This window comes from Musca domestica, unplaced genomic scaffold (genome assembly GCF_030504385.1).
Source record: "Musca domestica strain aabys unplaced genomic scaffold, Musca_domestica.polishedcontigs.V.1.1 1, whole genome shotgun sequence".
Taxonomy (NCBI): domain Eukaryota; kingdom Metazoa; phylum Arthropoda; class Insecta; order Diptera; family Muscidae; genus Musca; species Musca domestica.
The window spans coordinates 37,032,369-37,055,557 of NW_026712114.1; the positions used below are offsets into that span (position 1 = coordinate 37,032,369).

General features: G+C 35.8%; 1 protein-coding gene and 2 long non-coding RNA genes across 3 annotated transcripts in view; 2 read left to right on the forward strand and 1 right to left on the reverse strand.

Annotated features, from left to right (window-relative positions):
* Positions 1 to 23,189, forward strand: part of LOC101900555 (corticotropin-releasing factor-binding protein) — an 88,854-nt gene that overhangs the window by 26,364 nt on the left and 39,301 nt on the right. The window lies entirely within an intron of this gene.
* Positions 12,821 to 13,676, forward strand: LOC101897228 (uncharacterized). Its single transcript, XR_225597.4, has 2 exons — positions 12,821 to 13,379; positions 13,458 to 13,676. It is a non-coding gene; the product is annotated as an uncharacterized LOC101897228 (long non-coding RNA).
* Positions 18,241 to 22,231, reverse strand: LOC109612625 (uncharacterized). Its single transcript, XR_002194614.2, has 3 exons — positions 22,104 to 22,231; positions 18,748 to 19,612; positions 18,241 to 18,681 (listed from the first exon to the last, which is right to left on the reverse strand). It is a non-coding gene; the product is annotated as an uncharacterized LOC109612625 (long non-coding RNA).

The following is a 23,189-nucleotide window of genomic DNA, read 5'->3' on the forward strand; positions in this document are numbered from 1 at the left end:
TGACCACTTTGTGGTGTAGGGTATAATGAGTAGGCAATACGATAGTAAATGGCGATCATTCATGTCTAAAATTGCCATCTAGCTTTCAACTCCAGGACCCACGTCGTGCTCCAGCTGGAAGATGCGAACACAAACAAGAGTGACCGACAAAGTGTTATGGGGTACATTTCAAAATGCGGATCTACTTCTTCCATATGACAATAATCCATCCAATGAGAACTCAAAATGCAAAATTCATTGGGACTGCAATTAGTGAAATATCGAATATAAAGGATGCAAACAAGTAGAGCGAATTGTACATTTAGTAAGAAAAGGATTTCTATCCTTCCAAAAATCCTTTCTAAACCTTCATGATACCTTAAAACGCTTTTGTATGTCATGATATGGGTCATAACCCCCGGATAAGGGGACAACACAATTCCAAGTATATTTTGCATTGTTCATATTAATTTAGGTAAATGCTGGTAATTGCAAAAAATGATCACGTTTTGGTACCATCATATGATTGGCCACTTTTTATACCCTCCACCATAGTATGGAGGGTATATTAAGTTTGTCATTCCATTTGTAACACCTCGAAATATACATTTTAGGCCACAAAATTCTATGTCGACTTGGCGATGTCCGTCCGTCTGTGGAAATCACTCTAGCTTCCCAACGAAATGAAGTAGATTGATAAAATTTTAATCAAACGTATATTATATCTGCAGGACTTTTGGTATTTAAAATGGGCCATGTAGATCCACGTTTTGGAATAGCCCCCATATAACTGTGCCTCCCGATATTCGGTATTTTAATGATTTTAGCGACATTTTTCACCGGAATTGTTTCGAATTTGGTATTTGAAGTTCGTAATGGATACTACAGCCTAAGACAGAAAATTGTCTGAGCAGGTCCACGTCTTCGTATAGTCCCCATATAACGGTACCTCCCGATATTCGGTTTTCCATAACATTATTCACAAGTTTAGCATTTGAATATTGTAATGGCTTATGACAAAAGTTACCTATGCAGATCTATGTTTTCGTATTAGGGTTTAATATAACAGCTATATTCGGTATTTTTAAGATTTGAACAGATTTTTTAACGGATTTTATTGGTTTTGAAAGTTCATCTTCAATTACATCTTTTTTACTTGTTCTTTTTCATGCTTTTTTTTGCCCTTATTTGGCACTTTTATATCTAAGTGGGTAGAAAACCTCTTCGAATAAAATTTTCAATTTTCGGAGAATGACCCATCTTGGTTTTGATCATATTCATCAATTGATTTGGCTAAAAAATTGTATTTAGGCTACCTTGGGGTAGAGAAACATCTTACAGATAATTGTCCACATGGGCATTTATTTAAGTATAGTCCCCACATTAGTGTATCCCCAAGAGTGGTCAGAAAAGAAAATTGTGTATTCTATTGAATTTGTAACCCCCCAAGAGAATATTGGTTAGGAACACATGAACTTCTATGTGAAATAAACTCCGAAATGTAAACCTGGGACTCATTCAGTCGGAAATTGTGGCAGAAACATGAAAAAATTACGAATATTTGAAAGTAGCACGGAATCGAACATTTGTTAATCGTCATTGAATTATACTATGATGAAAAATATGGACTTTATGGGGTCTCCAACGGACAATTTAAATTACAAAGAATTAATTTCCATCCTACGTTAATGGGTGTAAAAGAGTAATTAACTTTGCCTATTATGAAATCTTTCTGACCTTAATTATGAGATTTACAAAACTAAGTACCACGCAGCACGGTATTCTAAACTTTGAAAATACAAACTCCAAAATACAACTCATTTGAATGGAAAATGTTGCTAAGCTCTTTACAATACCCAAAACTAACCTGGGTTTTCACATAGGACTATTATAGATGTTCTATATCTATAGCTTTTCAACACTCAAATTAACGCCCATGACTGAAAAATAAGTCAAAAATTTATATTAAGTCATTACTTATAATAAAAATTGTGGCGCATACATAAATCAGATCAGTGTGGTTTATTATGCTTTAAAAAATATGAATTAAAGAATAAAAGTACTAGCCGGCAACGCATAAAATTATAATAAAATAAATTATATACATAAAGTAATGTTCAACTGCTGTGGGTTGTTAATCGGTCGGCAAACCGACTGCTACTTTTTAAGTTTTTCTTTTTAATCCATATCTGAAAAAACTGTTTTCCGAGTATCATCAAACTTTGCACATTCCAATATTTGTGTGAAATCAAATGAACATAAACTAAGAATCTGGTAAGAATTCGATCGGTACAATTAGAGTTTATATATGACTTGTTGCGTTCTAGTATAGTTTCGACTTAATCACAAATGCAAAATATATAAAAAATTACCTGGGACAGGCGGTTGAAAATTGAATTGAAATTTCCGGACTCATATTGTCTAATTTGGTTGATTATTGTCTTGGGTTCTGGGTATGCTGGGACTGGGGAGCTATTGCATCATATGTGATCTGAAAATAGAAAAGTATAATAATGTGTATTGGAATTCAGCTATTACATATACTGAATATTTCCCCTTTCATAACACACAATAATTGCAAGTTATAACATTTTACTACCCATTCTGAAAATTATTTAGTCGTCTGCATTTTTCACTAAATATCTTCATTTCATTCCAGGAATAGTTCTCATAAATTGTCCCCTCACACACACACATTAAACTATGTTTGCTCATTACAACATTTAAAGTGATTAACCATTTTTGCCCGACAGCCAACTTGTTTACACTCTGAACTTCTGTTGGCGTCTTAACAACGCCCATTTGTTGTTCTTTCCTAGGTTCAGCAGAGAGGAAATCCTTGAGCGTAGTAAACGCTTGTAATTAATTTAAAGGTTTCACGAAGTGCAACGATTTTATGTTCCACTCTTCTGCCGCACATAGTTACATTCAAAGCGCCGCTGTTGGGCGTTGTTGCAATTTAAAATTATTACCTAAAGTTTAACGAACCACACAGTCAATGCTAAGTTCGTAAGTTCCATTAATTTATGACAAAACATTTCCGTACTTTGAAGTTGAATGTGGCTATTATAGAAGTTGGTTGGCTTGTTGGTTTGGTAACTCACAAAAGTCGTTCTCAGTAAAGTGGCAATTGATAAATGACATGCAAAAAAACCAAGGTGGGCGATACCACCCTGTACAGGTGGTAGGAGTTGGCAGACAACGACAATTTGCTAACAGAAAATGTCCCATTTTGTTGGAAAAGGAAAAAAGCGAAATAGGATCTCTGTAGACAAAAAAAACTTTTAATTTGTTTTGTTAGGTTGTGAAACAAAGTAACTGCAAAATCCGCTTATTTATGTTGAAATGAACTTTTCAATGAGAACTTCTTTAATATGCTGGTGTGCTATGTCATATTTCACAGTGACATATTGCAAATGTCACAAATATATCATACACATAATTGTGTGCATTTTTATCGTCCATTAAAGATTAAATGAGTTCCATGGAGCACAGAAGAACCGGCTTAAATCGCTTGACCAGACCTTGAAGCCTCTACTGTCTTCAGACCTTAAGCTCTTCTATTGTAAACAGGAGACCTTAAGATTTTCTATTGTAAAAGACCTTAAGGTTTTGTATTGCAAATGGGAGACCTTAAGGTGTTCTATTGTCTATAAGACCTTAAGGTCTTTTATTGCTTATAGGAGACTTTAAGGAGCTTACGTTCTTCTATTGTCTATAGGAGAACTTAATATTTTCTATTGTCTACAGAAGATCTTAATGTCTTCTATTGCCTGCAGGAGTCCTTAACGTCTTCTATTCTCTATAGGAGACCTTAAGGTCTTCTATTCTCCATAGGAGACCTCAAGGTCTTCTATTCTCCATAGGAGACCTCAAGGTCTTCTATTCTCCATAGGAGACCTCAAGGTCTTCTATTCTCCATAGGAGACCTCAAGGTCTTCTATTCTCCATAGGAGACCTCAAGGTCTTCTATTCTTCATAGGAGACCTCAAGGTCTTCTATTCTCCATAGGAGACCTCAAGGTCTTCTATTCTCCATAGGAGACCTCAAGGTCTTCTATTCTCCATAGGAGACCTCAAGGTCTTCTATTCTCCATAGGAGACCTCAAGGTCTTCTATTCTCCATAGGAGACCTCAAGGTCTTCTATTCTCCATAGGAGACCTCAAGGTCTTCTATTCTCCATAGGAGACCTTAAGGTCTTCTATTCTCCATAGGAGACCTAAAGGTCTTCTATTCTCCATAGAAGACCTCAAGGTCTTCTATTCTCCATAGGAGACCTTAAGGTCTTCTATTCTCTATAGGAGACCTTAAGGTTTTCTATTCTCTATAGGACACCTTAAGGTCTTCTATTCTCTATAGGACACCTTAAGGTCTTCTATTCTCTATAGGAGACCTTAAGGTCTTCTATTCTCTATAGGAGACCTTAAGGTCTTCTATTCTCTATAGGAGACCTTAAGGTCTTCTATTCTCTATAGGAGACCTTAAGGTCTTCTATTCTCTATAGGAGACCTTAAGGTCTTCTGTTCTCTATAGGAGACCTTAAGGTCTTCTGTTCTCTATAGGAGACCTTAAGTTCTTCTGTTCTCTATAGGAGACCTTAAGGTCTTGTGTTCTCTATAGGAGACCTTAAGCTCCTCTATTCTCTATAGGAGACCTTAAGGTCTTCTATTCTCTATAGGAGACCTTAAGGTCTTCTATTCTCTATAGGAGACCTTAAGGTCTTCTATTCTCTATAGGAGACCTTAAGGTCTTCTATTCTCTATAGGAGACCTTAAGGACTTCTATTCTCTATAGGAGACCTTAAGGTCTTCTATTCTCTATAGGAAACCTCAAGGTCTTCTATTCTCCATAGAAGACCTTAAGGTCTTCTATTCTCTATAGGAGACCTTAAGGTCTTCTATTCTCTATAGGATACCTTAAGGTCGTCTATTCTCTATAGGTCTTCTGTTGCCTATGGGAGACCTTAAGGTCTTCTATCGTCTGTAGGAGACTGATCGTCCAGAGAAGACTTAGAGATCTTCCTTTGTTCAGAGGAAACCTAGAGGACTTCTATCGTCCGAAGAAGACCTAGAGCGCTTCTATCGTTCGGAGAAGACGTAGAGGTCTTCTATTGCAAAACACACAGTCCACAATGTCTGCCGCAATGTTGTTGCAGCACGTGTCGTTCTTTTTCTTTTTTATTAATGTTTTGTGAGACACATATTGTTTATAAATGTTAACATGAACCTTTTCATGTAATACATGAATGTAAATATAGTTTCATTCTGTTGCTGTAAAAAAATTACAATAAAAACGTAAAAAACGATTCCATAGAAATTTTCAACCGAAATCCACAAGCACCCATTCTCACAGTTTATTGCCGGGTATTAATTTAGTTATTCAATTGAAAGAGAACCGCAGCAACTGAGCTCCGCATCAACTCATGGTTAGAGTCATCAATCACAGGTGTTGTTATTCAACGAATATAACTAAGCTCTCGAGTTTTTATTTTCTATTTGTTTTATTTTCAAAATCAATAAGTTATGATGTATCGAAGTATGAGCATGATTGCAGTTGTGATGCCGATTGAGGACGAGTTAGTCGTTAACCACTGTCAAACCTGATGCAACCAACACCCGACACAACCTGTCCGTTTCTATTGACCTTTTGCATTGTTTGATTTTGATTTAGTTGTCATAAATTCGCATTCGTAGAGCGGTTTTATGTCGTTAACTGGCATTTTTTTACCTGTTGCCTGATGTTTGAGAAGCTGGCTGTTGGGGCGTGTGATTATCGTATTTTTAGTGGAGGAGTTTATGTAACATACGCACGCAAACACATACACAGTGACGTATGAGTGATGAAAGAGGTTTCAGTTGAGATTTGATTGAATATTTGCAGGAATTTTTTTTTATATTTTAGAGATATAAAAAAAAATAAAAGCGGTTAAATGTTTTTTTCTTGTGATATGTGTTCGCAATAAAATGGTCGGGCGGGGCCGATTTTATGATACCCTACACCACTTTGCTAATTTAGTTGAGCTCCACTTAATAATTAAAAGTTTTTATGGGAGAATTCAATCATACACGCTATGATTATAATTATAATTTAAAATTCAAAGGACTAAATATGCCGAAGCATTTGTATCTTTCAAATTCGGACTTGTATTGCCCATTTGGTGCGGAATTAATTTGAAATCGGATAAAAATATATATGGGAACTATATCCAAATCTGAACCGATCTCGATAAAATTTGGCAAAGATATTTCTGAGCTGTATTTGATATATTTCCCTGAATATCGTTGTTACAGAGGGCATATTACGGCTGCGGAGGACAAAAATATCAAATCGGATGAACAATATATATGGGAGCTATAGCTATATCTGAACCGATTTCGATAAAATTTGGCATACTTATTTTCAGACCTAATTTGGTTGTATGTGCAAAATTCCATACAATTCGGGCTGATATTACACGTTTGGTGCACAATAAAAGGCAAATCGGACGAAGATATATATGGGAGCTATATCTAAATTTTTACCGATTATCTCCAATTTCAATAGGGTTCGTCTTTGGGCCAAACAAATGTTGTTTGCAAAATTTCATCTCAATCGGATAATAAATGCGACCTGCATTTTGTTCACAAGAATACATGGACAGACGGACGGACAGACGGACTGACATGCATAAATCAACTCAGAAAGTGATTCTATGCAGATCATCAAAAGGAACTATGGGTCTATCTCGTTTCCTTTTGCCTGTTACAAACAAATGCACAAAGACATAATACCCTGACCACCTTGTGGTGTAGGGTATAAAAATACGGAAAATTTCACTTAACACAGGAAATCTATAATTTTGTAAAATTACATTGTTGGTGCAAAATTTATGTGTTTTGGGAAATTATCACAAAAGTCCATAAAAGGACTCAATGGTACCATCTATCAAAATGTATCTTTTCATATATTACAAATTGCACTAAAATGGTTACAAAATTACAGACAAAAGGAAATGGCTAAATCGACATTGAATTTTATATTGACCAATAATATATTTGTGGGGGTCTAAAATGATTATTTCGAGGAGTTATTAATGGAATAACAAACCTAATATAACCTCTATAGTATGGTGAAGTTTATAAATATACGAAAAGTATTTCGAAACTATTCTAATAAAATATTAATTGAGTCTGCGATTTTCTTTTTAAATATCTTTCAATATCAAATCTTTCGTGCATATAAGATACACCGATTAACCCTTTTTGGTACCTCCCCCAAAAGCGGTGCAAATATTGAAATATAATAAGCGATAGACTACGATTTCGTGCAAAGAAATCAGGTTTTACCATTAATAGCAAACGTAGATCAGGTACTGGTCCATATCATCCGGTATATTTTCCATAATGAACTCAACTGTCATAAAATAATATATAAAACCAGTAAGGAAAAGTCAAAAGTCGGGCGGGCCGCCTATATGATACCCTACACCACTGTGCATATTTAGTAGAGCTCCTGTTGCAAAAGAATTTATATGAAGTAAATCATACCAACCATCAACCTTTATAGGAGGCATATACAATTCTGAATCGATTTTAACTAAATTTGACGGAGACTTTTTAATCTTTTATACCAAATAACATTGCTATAAAGTGCATGATATCACTTCGAAAAGACGGAGTCCACAAATGAAAACGTACGTCCTGAAATTCACTCTATTTGGGCCGAAATTAGCCATTATTTGCACAATAAACATGACATCGGATTAAGGATATATATGGGAGCTATATCCAAATTTTAGCCGTTCTTGATTAAATTTGGCAAAGGTATTTCCGAGCTCTAAAAGATATCTGGCACCAAATATCATTGTTGTCGAATGCATATTACGGATGAAACATATATATGGGAGCTATAGCTATATCTGAACCGATCTACACCAAATTTGAAGTACTTGTTGCTAGGATGAATTCAGTCGTAAGGGCAAAAATTCAGTCCGCTTGGACTGATATTAGCCATTTGATGCACAATAAAGATGTATATGGAACCTATATCCTAGTCTGAACCGATCTCAATAAAATTTGACAAAGGTATTTTCGAGCAGTATCTGAATATTATTCTTGTGGAAGGCATATTACGCATGTGAGGAACCCCAAATCGGATGAAAAATATATATATAGAGCCTATAGCTATATCTGAACCGGCTTTCTCCAAATTTGATGTACTTGCTTCTAGACTGAATTCGGCGGGATGTACCAAAATTCAGGTCTTTAGGACTTATATTGGCCATTTGGTGCACAACAATTATCCCGAAATCGTTTGAAGATATATATGGGAGCTAAGTCTAAATCTGATCCGATTATCACCAATTCCAATAGGGATCGTCCTTTGGCCAAACAAATATTGTTCGCAAAAATTAATCTTAATCGGATAATAAATACAACCTGCGTTTTGTTCACAAAAATACATGGACATGGATAAATCGACTCAGAAAGTGATTCTATGAATATCCTCAAAAGTAACTATGAGCTTCCTTCTCCATGTTACAAACAAATGCACAGAGACATAATACCTTTAGTAGGGTAAAAAAAGTCGACCCTTGCTGTCCTAAAAATTTGCATTTGCAAAATTTGCAGTTGCATGATGAAACGTGAACAGATAATATTTGATCAAGTGCTTTATCAATTTCAATTCGAATTCGGTTTCGATGTTTAAATCAGAGCCATGTAATAGGGTCTTTCAGCCACCTTAAATATACCTGGTTGACATATCCATTTTGAAATAACAGTTATTCTTGAGGTCGAAATCACCAAAATACCGCAAATATATGATACCAATAAAGGTTTATATATTCTTAGGAACTTATAATCGCAAGATTGAGCACTACCATTATGTAAACAGGCAAAGCATGCTCTATGGTTAAAATGCATTAAGTCGGTCGGTACTTTACATTTTTTTAGCAAAAATATCAAGATATCTTTATGAAAAGTTGTAGTTTGGTTCGGAAATATGCTTGGGAACTTCACCATGACTAACATCGGCTGGTATCAATTTATAGTACCTATGTCAAAACAGTGCACTATATTGACCTTTTTATGATGGGGGCCTGTATATGGAGATATTTCAATAACAATCTTCTAAGGAATACGACAAGTATCTATTTTATTATTTTTCGTAAATATTGTGTATTGGAAATAAATGAATGGAAAAGCTTAAATTGACTTCAATTGAAAGCCATTATTTTTGAGCACAGCATGTGTCTTACAAACTTTAACGGGCGGTCCAATAGCCGGGTCGCCAGTACCATGCAAATAATATAACTTGATTGATATATTTTCAACATTTGCCTTAAATTAAATATTTTACATAGCAGCGCCTAAAAATATGCCACAAAAACCCATATTGGTTAAATTTGACACACATTAGAATTCAAGTCGTTTCTCCCACATGATTCTCACATATCATCACCACGTAATGACGCACCGAAAATTGCATTTAGCTTTCTTTCCCAGAACTGCACTTTTCTTACAATCTTTCTGATGAACAAGAAGAAGAATCAATTCTGGGCTGAATCATTTAATCTCAGTCTGACTTGAACCGCAAAGAAAATAAGAAGTAATGTTTACAAAATTATTCGTATTTTTAATCGCTTGTGTAATACTCGAAGCCAATGAACCAAAATCAAATGGAACCAAATCGACACCAGTGGAATTGAATGCAAATAGTACCGCAGCAGAATCAGTGAGTGTTTGCGGCAGCACCTCCAATTTTAGATTTGTGTATTTGTATCTAACAAAGTGTATTTTCTTAGCCACCTGCTATCAGTCGTCGTGGGAAATCGATATTTCAATATCAGGCAAAGAATTGCGGAATAAAACATAATGGTCAGGTGATTATTTGTCCGAAACCCTGAATTAAGACCATAACTGAGGGTGGTGAGTGTGTGAGAAGTTCCTCGTGGAATTGACTTTTATTTCAGACAATGTGTATTTGTGGAAATGTGACGAATAAATACAACCAATTATTTAAAAAAATAGTTTGCAAATAATGTATAATTCAATAATCAATGCTTGTTCTATTAAAATATTTAATGAAAATTATTAAAAAAAAAATGTCAAATTAAAACTTTTATAAATAAAATATTTTTCATTTCATATTTTCATAGCAAAAGAATCCAGTGCCAAAAAATTATTTTAGTTTTTTAAAGTAGTAATTCCTATGCCGTAGCCGATGGTGTAATATAATTAGAATGAATAGACCAATATTGATGAAGTTTGAACGAACTGCAAATGCTAGTGAATTGGATACAGAATACAGTTAAGAACTCCAAAATAGCATAAGGGACTTATAAGAATAATTTTCCGCCATAGGGGTTATCAAATGTTATCAAAATAAAAGTAATTTCGTGAAAATTTGTGGCTGAAATCACCATGACTCCGAATATCGGGAGGTACTGCTATATCATATGGGGGCTATAGAAAATACGAACTTATAGAGGCAATGCTCTGCCAACAAAGAGCCCATTAAAAATTCCTAACACCAAATCTAAAGAATTCCGTGAAAAATAGAGCTAAAATCGTAAAAACATCGAATGCCGGGATTTACAGTTTTGGGGAGGCTATATGAAAACGTGGACAGGTATAGATAAGACCGGTATAGATGGACCGATATAGTGAGATGAAAAAACTGCAACCAACTTCAGACTGCTGTCATTTCTAAGCACTCGTCCCACAGCCGTTAAAATTATTCCAGTAACAGCTCATTATATAATTTTCAAGCGTACAACAGCATTTTTGGTGAAAATTTTCCAAAAAAAAAAGTTATTCGTGATGGAATTCAAGCGTTATAGTGTGATTTCTTTATATTTGGCTGGAAATATAACAAGTGGCTATTGTTAGAGCACTCCAGGATTTATATGTGAATAAATATTTTGTGTCTCGTACCATCGCTCGTTACCGTAGTCCGACGTCAAGAAAGTGGAACGAAGAAAACAGCAACATCGGCAGAAATGGTTCGAAAAGTAAAGAATCGACTTGATCGAAACCCGTGTCGTAGTGGCCGAATGGCTCGTGATTTGAACATATCGCAATATTTCATTCGGCAATTATTGAAAAATGAGCTCGGGGTAAAGCCATTGAAATTCCAAAAAGGTGCCAGAACTTACACCGCAACAGAAAGAAAATTGACTCAAAAGAGCTAAAGAGTAGCTTCGCTTGGCTGAACGTTGTGATCTGCCGAATTTGGTTTTCTTCGATGAGAAAACATTCGTTGTCCAGCAGTTTGTAAACAAACAAAGTGATCGTGTTTTCTTGCCAAAGAGGTCAGTTGAAAATGTGCACCTGCAGTTGGCCATCAGAACACAAGCGCCGGCCATGGTGATGGTGTGCTCGTATTAATCGACCGTGGCATCAGAATAAATGCCGAATATTATCGGGAAAATATTCTGGAGGGTATATTAAAGCCTTGGGCATACAAATATTTTGGCCGCAAACCTTGGACATTCTAACAGGACTCACCACCATCGCACTCAGCACACGCCACCTAAGAATGGTTACAAAATGAGGTGCCTGGCTTCATTTCCAGCGCACAATATGGCCACCAAAATCTCCGGATACCAATCCGTTGGACTATATCGTCTGGAGTATTTTGGCAAGCAAGGTTGGCACTAAAAAATACCAAATGTCGGTCAACTCAAGCAAACGCTTCACCGGGAATGGGCCAAAATACCGCAGAGCAACATTCGGGCAACGTGTGACGGTTTCATTGGCCGTTTGAAGGTCATAATTCGTGCCAAAGTTGACCAATTCGAACAAATCTAAACATATTTTAAATTTGATGCTACATCCGACATTTTTGCTTTCATTTAATAAAACTAAAAAAAAATGTAAAAATTATGGCGTTTGACTTTGTTGCAGTTTTTTATCTTTTCCTGTATTCCCTCAGCTGTATGGGCACAGAGAGTGAATATCATTTGATAGGCCAAAATTGGCCCCATTGAACTAACGAATTTAGAACATAGGACTATTTAGACGAAATATGTTTCAGGACATATAAAGTCGATCTAGCGGTGTCCATCCGCTCCTTTGTATGGCTGGCTGGCCAAGCCGTGCCTCATCGAAATAATGATTTTAATAACTTACCTCCTTCAGCTACCTTCCCCACAAGCGGTCAACATTTTGAGTAATCAAAACTTTCATAAAATAGAATATAACAGTTCAAAGCTGGAATCTTAAAATTTGGGCGAGGGGCATTTTTGGTCGAGAGGGATTAGATAAGGCCGGGTTTCTGGAAATCCGAACTAGAAAGGTACGACAAATATTAAAAAGTACTAAATATGGTACCCTTTGTATTTGAGGAAGCAATGGAGCTAGAATTCTTATATGTGGGTCACTGATAAAGTGTATGATAGATGTACCCCATAGGGTTATTGGGAATTTACACTAGAAGTGTATGAAAATTACTAAAATGTACTACATTTGATACTATTTCGTAGAGCTTAAAACTTGAAATTAGGAATGGGAATCAAGGTTGCGGAGTGGTCAAGCCGATGTAAGGAGTTAGTTTTGGAAGTGTTTACTTATGTATACGAAAAGTACTAAACGGTACTAAATTTAGTACAAAATGAATTTGCAGGGAACGGATGGAGCTGGAATTCTGAAATTTGAAAATAATATTACTGGCTGAGTGTAGGCTTGGGATATGGAGCTAGTTTTCGAAATGTATACTTATGTACACGAAAAGTACTAATGGTACTAAATTTTGTACAATTTCGATTTGGATAGATAGAGCTGGAATTCTGAAATTTAGAAATAAGATTACTATTGCATTGTAGGACTAAGTTCCTAAATTCCTACTTATGTGCACTAAACGGTACTAAATTTCGTATAATTTAAATGTTGGCTGAACAAGTAGAGTTGGAATTTAAAAATTTGCAAAAATAAGGTATTTTTTGGACCGTACGATGAAGGTAGTCATGAAAATTTGAACATAAGTATAGGTTCATACACCTCATCCAATTAAAGTTGTTAGAAATCATGATGGAATCTACGCCCAATTTATTTGGAATTCGTACCAAAAACATATGAAAAAGACAAAAATGTACTAAATAGTGTACCATTCGTATAAAGTTAAATGTTTGGTTTCCCGTACTAATATGATAAGGAAAATAAGAATAATATAAAAAATAAAACAGCTTTGCTGTATTTTGAATGCATAAGCTTTTCCTAATCAACCGTGCTAATTTATTGTGCTTAGGTTATGTATAAATAGGAATTCTACTGTATTGAATATTAATTATTCAGTTTGAGCGCATCTGTTACGGCATTAGTATGAAAATCAGCATTTTATATTTTATTTTATTGGCAATAATAAGTATAAAATGTCTGCGAGGACAAGACATGGAAGATTCAACAAACAATTCAACACAGGTAAGAGTATAGAGATATATAAAATGGGCATATTGATATTTTTATTTATTTATTAATTTATAATTTTTTTTTTGTTAGATGGTAGGCTTTTTATTCTATACTCCAGAAAGATATTCTCCGTGTGGATACAGACACAATGGCCAGCCGATACCATGTAGATATTGATGATTACTTTTTAATAACTTCCTTTCACGGTGATCCGTATTATTTCTATAATGTGGTGATATTTAAGAAAAAGATGATTTGGGTTTAACAAAAACAAAAATAATAAATAAATATAAATATATAAACGCCATACTTTTTACATTTTTTTTTAAATTTTATTGAATGAAAAAAGTGTCGGAAATAGCACCAAATTTTAAAATAAGTTTAGATTTGTTCGAATTGATCACCTTTGGCACGAATTATGACCTTCAAACGGTGAATGAAACCGTCACACGCTGCCTGAATGTTACTCTGCGGTATTTTGGCCCATTCTCGGCGAAGCGTACCAAGGCTTGCGTACCCAAGGCTTTAATAAACCCTCCAGAATATTTTTGCCATAATATTCGGCATTTATTCTGATTCCACGGTTGATTAATACGAGCGGAGATCGACTATCGGCTGTTATGGCGCCCACACCATCACCACGGCCGTCGCTTGAGTTCTGGTGGCCAACCGAAGGTGCAAAATTTCAGCTGACCTCTTTGGCAATTTGTTTTTTTACAAACTGCTGGACAACGAATGTTTTCTCATCCGAGAAAACCAAATTCAGCAGTTCACCACTTTCGACCAAGCGGAGCAACCCTTTAGCGTTTTTGAGTCTATTTTCTTTTGTTCAGCTCACGAGCCATTTTTCGGCCACTGCGACGCGGGTTTCGATCAAGTCGCTTCTTTACTTTTCCAACCATTTCTGCTGACGTCGGGCTACGATACCATTGCTCACGGTAACGAGCGATGGAACGAGACATAAACGATTTATTTACATTTAAATGCTAGAGTGCTCTAGCGATAGCCACTTGTGGTTTTCCAGCCAAATATAAAGAAATCACACTATCACGCTCGAATTCTATCACGAATAACTTTTTTCTGGAAAATTCTCAGCAAAATGCTTTTGTACGATTGTAAACTATATAATGAGCTGTCACTGAAATGATTTTAACAGCTGTTCATAGAGTGGCTTAGATATGACAGCAGTGTGAAATTGGTAGCAGTTTTTTCATCTCACTCTGCATATGTCACCTTCAAGACAGATCTTGTGTTGATAAAAATATTGAAATATCAAAAGGGAAAGGAAAGTAAAGGAGGAAATATTGGAAAGAATCGGATGCTCATTCGCGTTGTACGAGCTTCATGGCTATTCAAAATTCTGACCCGTTGGGGGGGATGTAACAGAAGAAATGAACCGATAAATCCCATCATCACATGACATCTTGTGGGGATAGAAATATTGAGATGTGTCGAGTTTCAAAGGAATCATCTCGCGTTTACGAGCTTCAGGGCTATTCAAAATTTTTATCCGATGTAGGGAGGTACCAGAACGAGTGGATGTGTAAAATTTGAAATATTTCCCAATTTTTAAGACTTATAATTATACCAAATTTTTGCACGTAACCTAAAACTGACAAAAATATTAGGATTTCGAAAGTTTGAAATGATCTAATGATGATGAAAACGTTTGCTTGTGTATTAACTCATTAAAAATAATGTACAAATTAATATTGAGTTGAATTTATATTTTTTATTGGAAATGTTTGGAAACGTCTTGGCGATTCGTTTGCAAACGATATAGCTCGGCAACTCATGGCCCAAGTAGATTAAACAATTGATTTTATTATTTTTTTTTTTTTGTACTTTTCACATTGAATTGTTTGTGTTTGTGACTTCTTGTGAGCGGTACATGATTTGTTTCGTACGCTGGTTCTGAACTCCTAATTTTAGCAAAGGCAGGTCGCACTATATACGTAGTCCTTTTCTGGTATCTGTAGCCATAAGCCTTAGATATTAAAATGAATTAAATAATTTTCCAATAAAACCACATTCATTGGTTTTAGCACTGAAATATATTCAAAACAAATAATGAATAAACACAACCATTTGCGGCGTATAAACGAACAAGTTGTAAACATTAACACTTTATTGGCTTTCCATTATGTCTATATCCGCAATTTTTTTGTACGGGGACTACGAATATGGTCGAGATAATTTTTTTCTAAAAATAAAAAAAAATATTATTATTTTGATATTAAGAGTTGAAAAAAGCCTACTTCATCTCTTATTGGAGGCATCTCTGAACTTGGCGGTTCCTCTGCACCGTGGGATTTTGCCGAAGCTTTATATTCCCGATTGTCCAATGTAAAACGAGCATAAATGCAAAAATATGACGGCTCCTCAACAGATCCATGACTTCTACGTTTGTTTATTATTGTTGGACTGATGCGAACGGCAAACGTTTGGCGTTCAATGGTGTGCAATTTGTGACTGATAACACAGTATCCGTGTTTTTGTTTTATTTTTGAATATTCAAACAAATATGTGGGTATACACTGAACCTGTTAACTAAGCATTGACAGTCGTTTAAGCTGTGGTTGATAGGTATAATTTAATGCAAAGGAGGATAATTTTGTGTTTCCAATTTTATTATGAAAACAAAAAAAAAAAAAAAACTTAAAAAGTGCTGTCCGTTTTTTTTAATACATTTTGATTTTGATCTGTTATTGTCCATTGCGTATCAGATAGGTCTGATATAACTATCTACGACTTCTTTATCTGCTTGGTGTAAGATATCTGTTAATTTTTGGAAAATGTAGAAATGTTTGTGAGGTACCAGATATAGTGAATCAAAGTATTCCGCTTACTTTAATTCTGATAAAAAGGTCGAGATATGCAAAAAATACAGGAAATCGAACATTTATTTCCAATTTTATGCGAATGATTGTTAATCAAAATGTTAACCTTTTGTGGAGAAGTTACCAGAAGCAGTGGGCCGATAAAATTCATATTCACATCAGATCTCTAATTTAGAGAAATATTTAGATATACTAAGTTTGAATAGGATCGCTGACTTGTTTCGCAATTTGTGAGATATATAAATATTGAAAATTCTGATACTTTGTGAGGGAGGTACATGATAGAGTGGACCGATATTGTCCATTTTTGATACATATATTGGCTTTTGCAAAGTTTGCGTTTGTGGATGATCCTTTCGTGTTTTATAATGTAAATTATTTTCTGTGAAAATTTAGACCTTTCGTGCGGGAGGTACCAGAAGGCCATCCAATATTGGCCATCCCGAACTCGATCTAAGTTTGACAATAATATTACAATTTACCACGTTTGGACCAAATCGGATACTCCCATCGAGAGTTATCGTGCGCAAAAGCCAGACAGACGGGCGGATACCCCTACATCGTCTTCAAATGTCCTGAAACGTATTTGGTCCAAAGGGTCCTAGGATCTTAAACCGTTACTCCAATGATGCACGTTTAAGTCATATCTGTATCCAAATAGACCCCTCCGGGTCTTCTTTGGCAGAAGACCTACACGTCTTCTATGACAGAAGACCTACACGTCTTCTATTGCAGAAGACCTCCGGGTCCTCTTTGGCAGAAGGCCACCAGGTCTTCTATGGCAGAAGACCACCAGGTATTTTACCTCCATCTCCAGATCTTCTATGGCAGAAGACCAACTCCAGGTATTCTGCGGTAGAAGACCACCTTCTATGGCAGAAGACCAACTCCAGGTCTACTAAGGCAGAAGACCTCCAAGTCTTCTATGGCAGTAGACATCCCGGTATTATAAGGCAGAAGACTTCCAGGTCTTCTATGCCAGAAGACCACCTCCAGGTCTTCTATGGCAAAAGACCACCTCCAGGTCTTCTATAGCACGATTCCACCAGGTCTTCTATGGAGAAAGACTTTCAGGTCTTCTATGGCAGAAGACCTCCAGGTCTTCCATGGCAGAAGACCTCCATGTCTTCTATGGTAGAAGACCTCCAGGTCTTTTATGGCAGAAGACTTCCAGATCTTTTATGGCAGAAGACCTCCCGGTCTTATATGGCAGAAGATCAGCAGGTCTTCTATGGCAGAATACCGCCACGTCTTCTTTGGCAGAAAACCACCTTCTAGTCTTATATGGCAGAAGACCACCACCACTTCTTCTTTGGCAGAAGACCACCTCCACATCTTCTATTGCAGAAGACCACCTCCACATCTTCTATGGCAGAATACCTTCAGATCTTCTATGGCAGAAGACCATAGGTCTTCTATGGCAAAAAACCTCCAGGTCTCCTATGGCAAAAAACCTCGAGGTCTTCTATGGCTGAAGATCATCAGGCAGAAGACTTTAAGGTCTTCTACGGAAGATAACCTCCATGTATTCTAAGGCACCTCCTTGCACTCTAAAGTAGAAAACCACCACATTGTTATCTGTAATATTGCCGATTACACTATATACCAATGATGTAAGGATTTCAAGAAATCTAAATCGGAATTAATATAAAAAATTGTAAGGGATGGTTATGGGGACTCACCTCGTCTATTTAGGTTATTTTTGATTTAATTTCAAATTCTAAGCTCTGTTTTTATAAAGTACTACCCTCGAATTATTTTCTTTGTTGCACAGTGTAATTTACACTAACGAAATAACAGGCAATTGCTAGATATTTCCAAATCTTTACATACAAATACAAAAATATGTTCCAAGTGAAAAAAAAAAAAAAAAATATTGACCTATAACAATAAAATAATCAGTCATTTACCCAACTGACGGCGATGCGTTCCCATTCACATATGGTACGGCCCTGAAGTAACATATACATGAGAGAACGGAAATATACAGACGACAACGTATCATAGAGAGCCACTGAACAAAACAATTGTTGCGGCTGCTGCTGTTGTTTTTTTTTTTACATTTATGAAATATTTATTTTGCAACTCAATTTGAGTATATTCTAAATTCCCACCATGGAAATGGCCGGAGATCTCTTAAGTCTACTTAGACAACTAATTTGTTTATTTTTGTTTAATACTATTATCGATTCTATGGCTAATCATGCTTAGCATCTAAATTCAAATTATATTGATTAAAGGCGGCGATTGGCACTTTTTTAATGGCAATGAGATGATTCCCAATTCTTATCACCATCACCATCCAGCCTTTGATGGTGGTGTTGTTGGTGTCTCGTGCATTTGCGTTTCAATTCGCAGTCTAATGTTATTTATTTACAACGTAACGGTTTGCCCTTGTGTGTTCGGCCGCAAAATTCATGCTGCCTAGGCACTTTCAAAATCATGGGACTCAATATTCGGGATTTGGAATTGGCCTAGACAGGGAAAGAAATTAAATTAACAACAAAAACTGGAATTTTCTATAAAAAAAAATGCATCACCTTCATCGTGGACAAAACTCGCTGTCGTGATTTAATAAATTCCGTATTCACAGATTTACTTTGAGCGCAGAGCACCAGAGTAGTTAGCACCAGGATCAGTATTAGTAATATGGCACCGAAATGCATTGTTGTTGTAGGATTTGAAGTTCCGGTTTTTGATTTTTGTTGTTTTAATTTAGGATAAATATAATTTTGTTTTTTTTTTTTTTTCAATTTGTAGCACTATTTAAATATTTTAGCGTGTAAATAAATGAACCATAAAGTTTTACAGCCAGGCAACAACTGATAAGCATAATGTTGCCTACTGAGGAATGGATGGAGTGAGTGGATGGACAGATGGATGGCTGGTTTACTGGCTGAATGAAAGTATGGTTGTGGTTCATGTTCACGATGAGATGGTGATATGGGCATCATTTTTACATTGAGATGTTTACAAAAGCAAAAAAAAACGAAATGAAAATAAAAAAATATTTTCCATCCATACAAATAAATATGATCTCCTAGAATATATTTTCCATACATACAAACAACAGCAACACCCATGGATAACAGTTATAATATTTTTTTTATCACAACAACAATATATGTATAAAAGTTATGAATGAATGGCTGATTGGACATATGAATGACATGGTGTTGATAGAGCAGCACATAGTTCTGCTCACGCTCTTTCTTACACTCTAGAGTCTAGATTATAATTTAATTATAAGTAAAGTAGATATTTGATCGTATCACAAAGTATATATCGCCGTCAACTTTAACATCTCCTTCGACGTTTTCCATTATGTGTATAGCCGCAGGGCGATGGACGTTGTGGCACATGGAATATGGACATTTGTCGAACGTGGCGCATGGGAGCTGAATTCTAAAATAGAATTAGAAATATTTTTGGTGGAGTTAAAAAAAAAATTTGTAAAACTTTAATTTTCAGGTCATCTTAAGAGCTATAGGCGAAGAAACTACAATATCTGGGCTACGGATTCAGAACATTTTTAAAAATATGTTAAGTTATAGTCCAATAAAATAAAATGTTTACACTAGATAAGATGGGTTATTTTCTTAAAGAGTATCGAATGTAATGGAAATCAGATCATCAAATTCAGAAAAAAATACATGCAATCTCTATTTGAATTGATAGTACACTAGAGCCCAGCCTTGCGAAAACTCCGATTAGATTGTTTCAAGTTGTATAGTTCTGTTTTCAGCAATTTTAAAACGCATGGCAACACTGATCGTCACCTGAGCGTTAAAAATTGGAATTTCATTTTCTTTGTTATTATGTTTATTTACTCCGACGTTAAGAAAGATTATGCATATACTTTGTGTTAGGGGTATTATATTCAATTGGGCCAAAAATTATGTAAAACCTCGAAACATTGGTCCTACACATAGAAAACTATATATGGATCTTCCTATAACACTGAGCTGAGTCGATCTATGTATAATGTATATCCGTCCGTTCATCTAACAATGTTAATTTATTATTTAAAAATGGAGGCGGGGTTAGGGTCAGAAGAGAAGCCTATTGTTTTTGGAGATGATCGCAAAATATTTGAGGATTGAATCTACAAAATATTTAGGGGTACATAGAAGTAGAGCTTACGGCTGGGCAGAAGCCTACCAAATTGGGCAGTCATCAGACAATATTTATCGGGTAAAATAAACCATACTTTTATATAAAAACCAGTAAGTCAAAAGTCGGCCGGGCCGACTACATAATACCCTATACCACTATACGCATATAGTAGAGCTCTCGTAACATGTATATGGGAGCTATAGTTATATCTGAACCGATTTTCACCAAAATTTGAAATACTTGCTTCTTCCGTCGGAAGTGCCAACGTTCAGTCAGTTGGACTGATATTCGCCATTTGGTGCACAATAAACCTGAAATTGGATAAATAAGTACAGGGTGAGATAAAAAATGCCATAAAGTCAAACGCCATAATTTTTATTTTTTTTTTTTTTTTAATTTTATTGAATGAAAGCAAAAATGTCGGAAATAGCATTCAATTATAGAATAAGTTTAGATTTGTTCAAATTGGTCAACATTAGCACGAATTATGGCCTTCAAACGGCCAACCGTCACACGCTGCCCGAATGTTGCTCTGCGGTATTTGGCCCATTCCCGGCGAAGCGTTTGTTTGAGGTGATCGACACTTTAATATTTTTTTGGTGCCAACCTTGCTTTCCAAAATACTCCAGACACAATAGTCCAACGGATTGGTATCTGGAGATGTTGGTGGCCATTGTACGATGGAAACGAAGCGAGGAACCTTATTTTGTAACCATTCTTGGCTGGCACACGCTGAGTGCGATGGTGCTGAGTCCTGTTGGAATGTCCAAGTTCTGCGGCCAAAATGTTTGCGTGCCCAAGACTTTGATACACCCTCCAGAATATTTTCGGCATTTATTCTGAGCGGAGAGTTACCATCGGCTGTTATGCCGGCTCTACACCATCACCATGGCCGGCTCTGGAGTTCTAGTGGACAACCGAAGGTGCACATTTTCAGTTGACGTCTTTGGCAAGTAAACACGATCGTTTTATTTGTTTACAAACTGCTGAACAACGAATATTTTCTCAACGGAGAAAACCAAATTCACCACTTCGGCCAAGCGAAGCAACTCTTTTGAGTCTATTTTCTTTTTGTTGCGGTATAAGTTCTTGGACTTTTTCGAAATTTCAAGCTCGGGGTAAGCTAATTCTTCAATATTTGCCAAATGGAATATTGCGCTATGTTCAGCTCACAAGCCATTTTTCGGACGCTGCAACGCGGGTTTCGATAAAGTCGCTTCTTTACTTTTCGAACCATTTCTGCTGATATTGCTGTTTTCTTCCGTCCACTTCCCTGAAGTCGCAATACGCGACCAGTATCACGGTAACGAGCGATGGTACGAGACACAAAAGATTTATTCACATTAAAATGCTGGAGTGCTCTAACAATAGCCACTTGTGGCTTTCCAGCCAAATGTAAAGAAATCACACTATCACGCTTGAATTCCATCACGAATAACTTTTTTTCTGGAAAATTCTCAGCAAAATTTTGAGTAATTTTGTGTAGGAGAAAGAACTTTTCTCGTTAATAATTTAATTAATTGCAGATGTAAATATTCTTGACGCCCATTCACATGGCTTCTCTTTCATAATCTACTGAGATTTTGTTTTTTTTTTTTTGTGTTACACTGTCCTATTTTAACTCTCAAAGAATGAGAGCTTCGCTTAGCTTAGTAAAATGCTAAGATCGTGTTTTAGGTTGATTTATATTGATATTGTTACAATTCAAATCCGGTAAACAAAAACGCATATAGTATTTTTCGCAAGGTAGCTCTATAAATTCTTAGAAATGTCTTCTTACCGTCTCAGTGTCGAATCGTTGTGTAATTATTTGCTGACCCCAGCACGCGAACACCAACGCAAATACGAAAAATGCGATTTGTAAGAACTTTGTAAAATCCATGCTGTCTGATTAAGAATGTACACGAGACTGAAGCTGCATTTGAAATTTTCGAAACATTATTCATCAGCCGCTATAAAAATAACAATTTCATTATGAAAAGGTTAATGCATTTTAACCCTTCCGATTTTGCAAGCTGATAAGTCTCTGAAGCGGCGGCATTCTTTTTATATAAATGCAATTAAAACGACGTTGACTAATTCGGAATTTCGTATTTTGTGGAGCGAGGTATTTATAGAAAAATATTTGTAAGATATCGATGATTGACGGGAGTGCATAGTTTGAATTTATGTATGTATGGTTACGATCGACATTGCGGGCACTCTTGTAAACGATTACTATTAGGCTATTAGAAGAACACCTTAAGTAATGTTTGTGAAAAGCTCGGTGACATAATTCACATTGGACTCTTTTGTAGGGAACGTACCAAATGGAATGGGCGGACATTTTCCATTTGCAAACTCTAGGCTTTGTAGCAGGAAATAATTACATTTCGTCTTAGGACCTATTCGTTTTATATGTGACTAACGATTTGTAAAAAAAAATGTTTGCGAGGGAAGTACCTGAACCACTACCACTATATGAGATAAAATATTGTGGAGTCATTCATAATTGTTTAAAATTTCGTCTCTCTTTTGGTAGAGAAAATACTTTAATTTCCCGCATGAACTCAATGTGAGAGATCCGTACATCGGACCTAGTATGGATAGAAATATTGAGATGAGCGATTTTTAAAGAAACTCCTAATATTTTCGCCATTATTTGATCCATTTTGAAAATGTCTATCTATTTTCTGTGATATATCCCTGACAAATGGTCAAATTAAAAAAAAAAAAATGACCCTCGTGAAAAGTGTATTTAGTTCCGATATCCTCATATCCCACCGTATTCGGACGAAGTCCGACAGTGGGATACATAGATTTACACCTCATTTCCACAAATGGATAGAAAATCTTGAATCCCATAGTAGGTGAATGAAAAACGTTT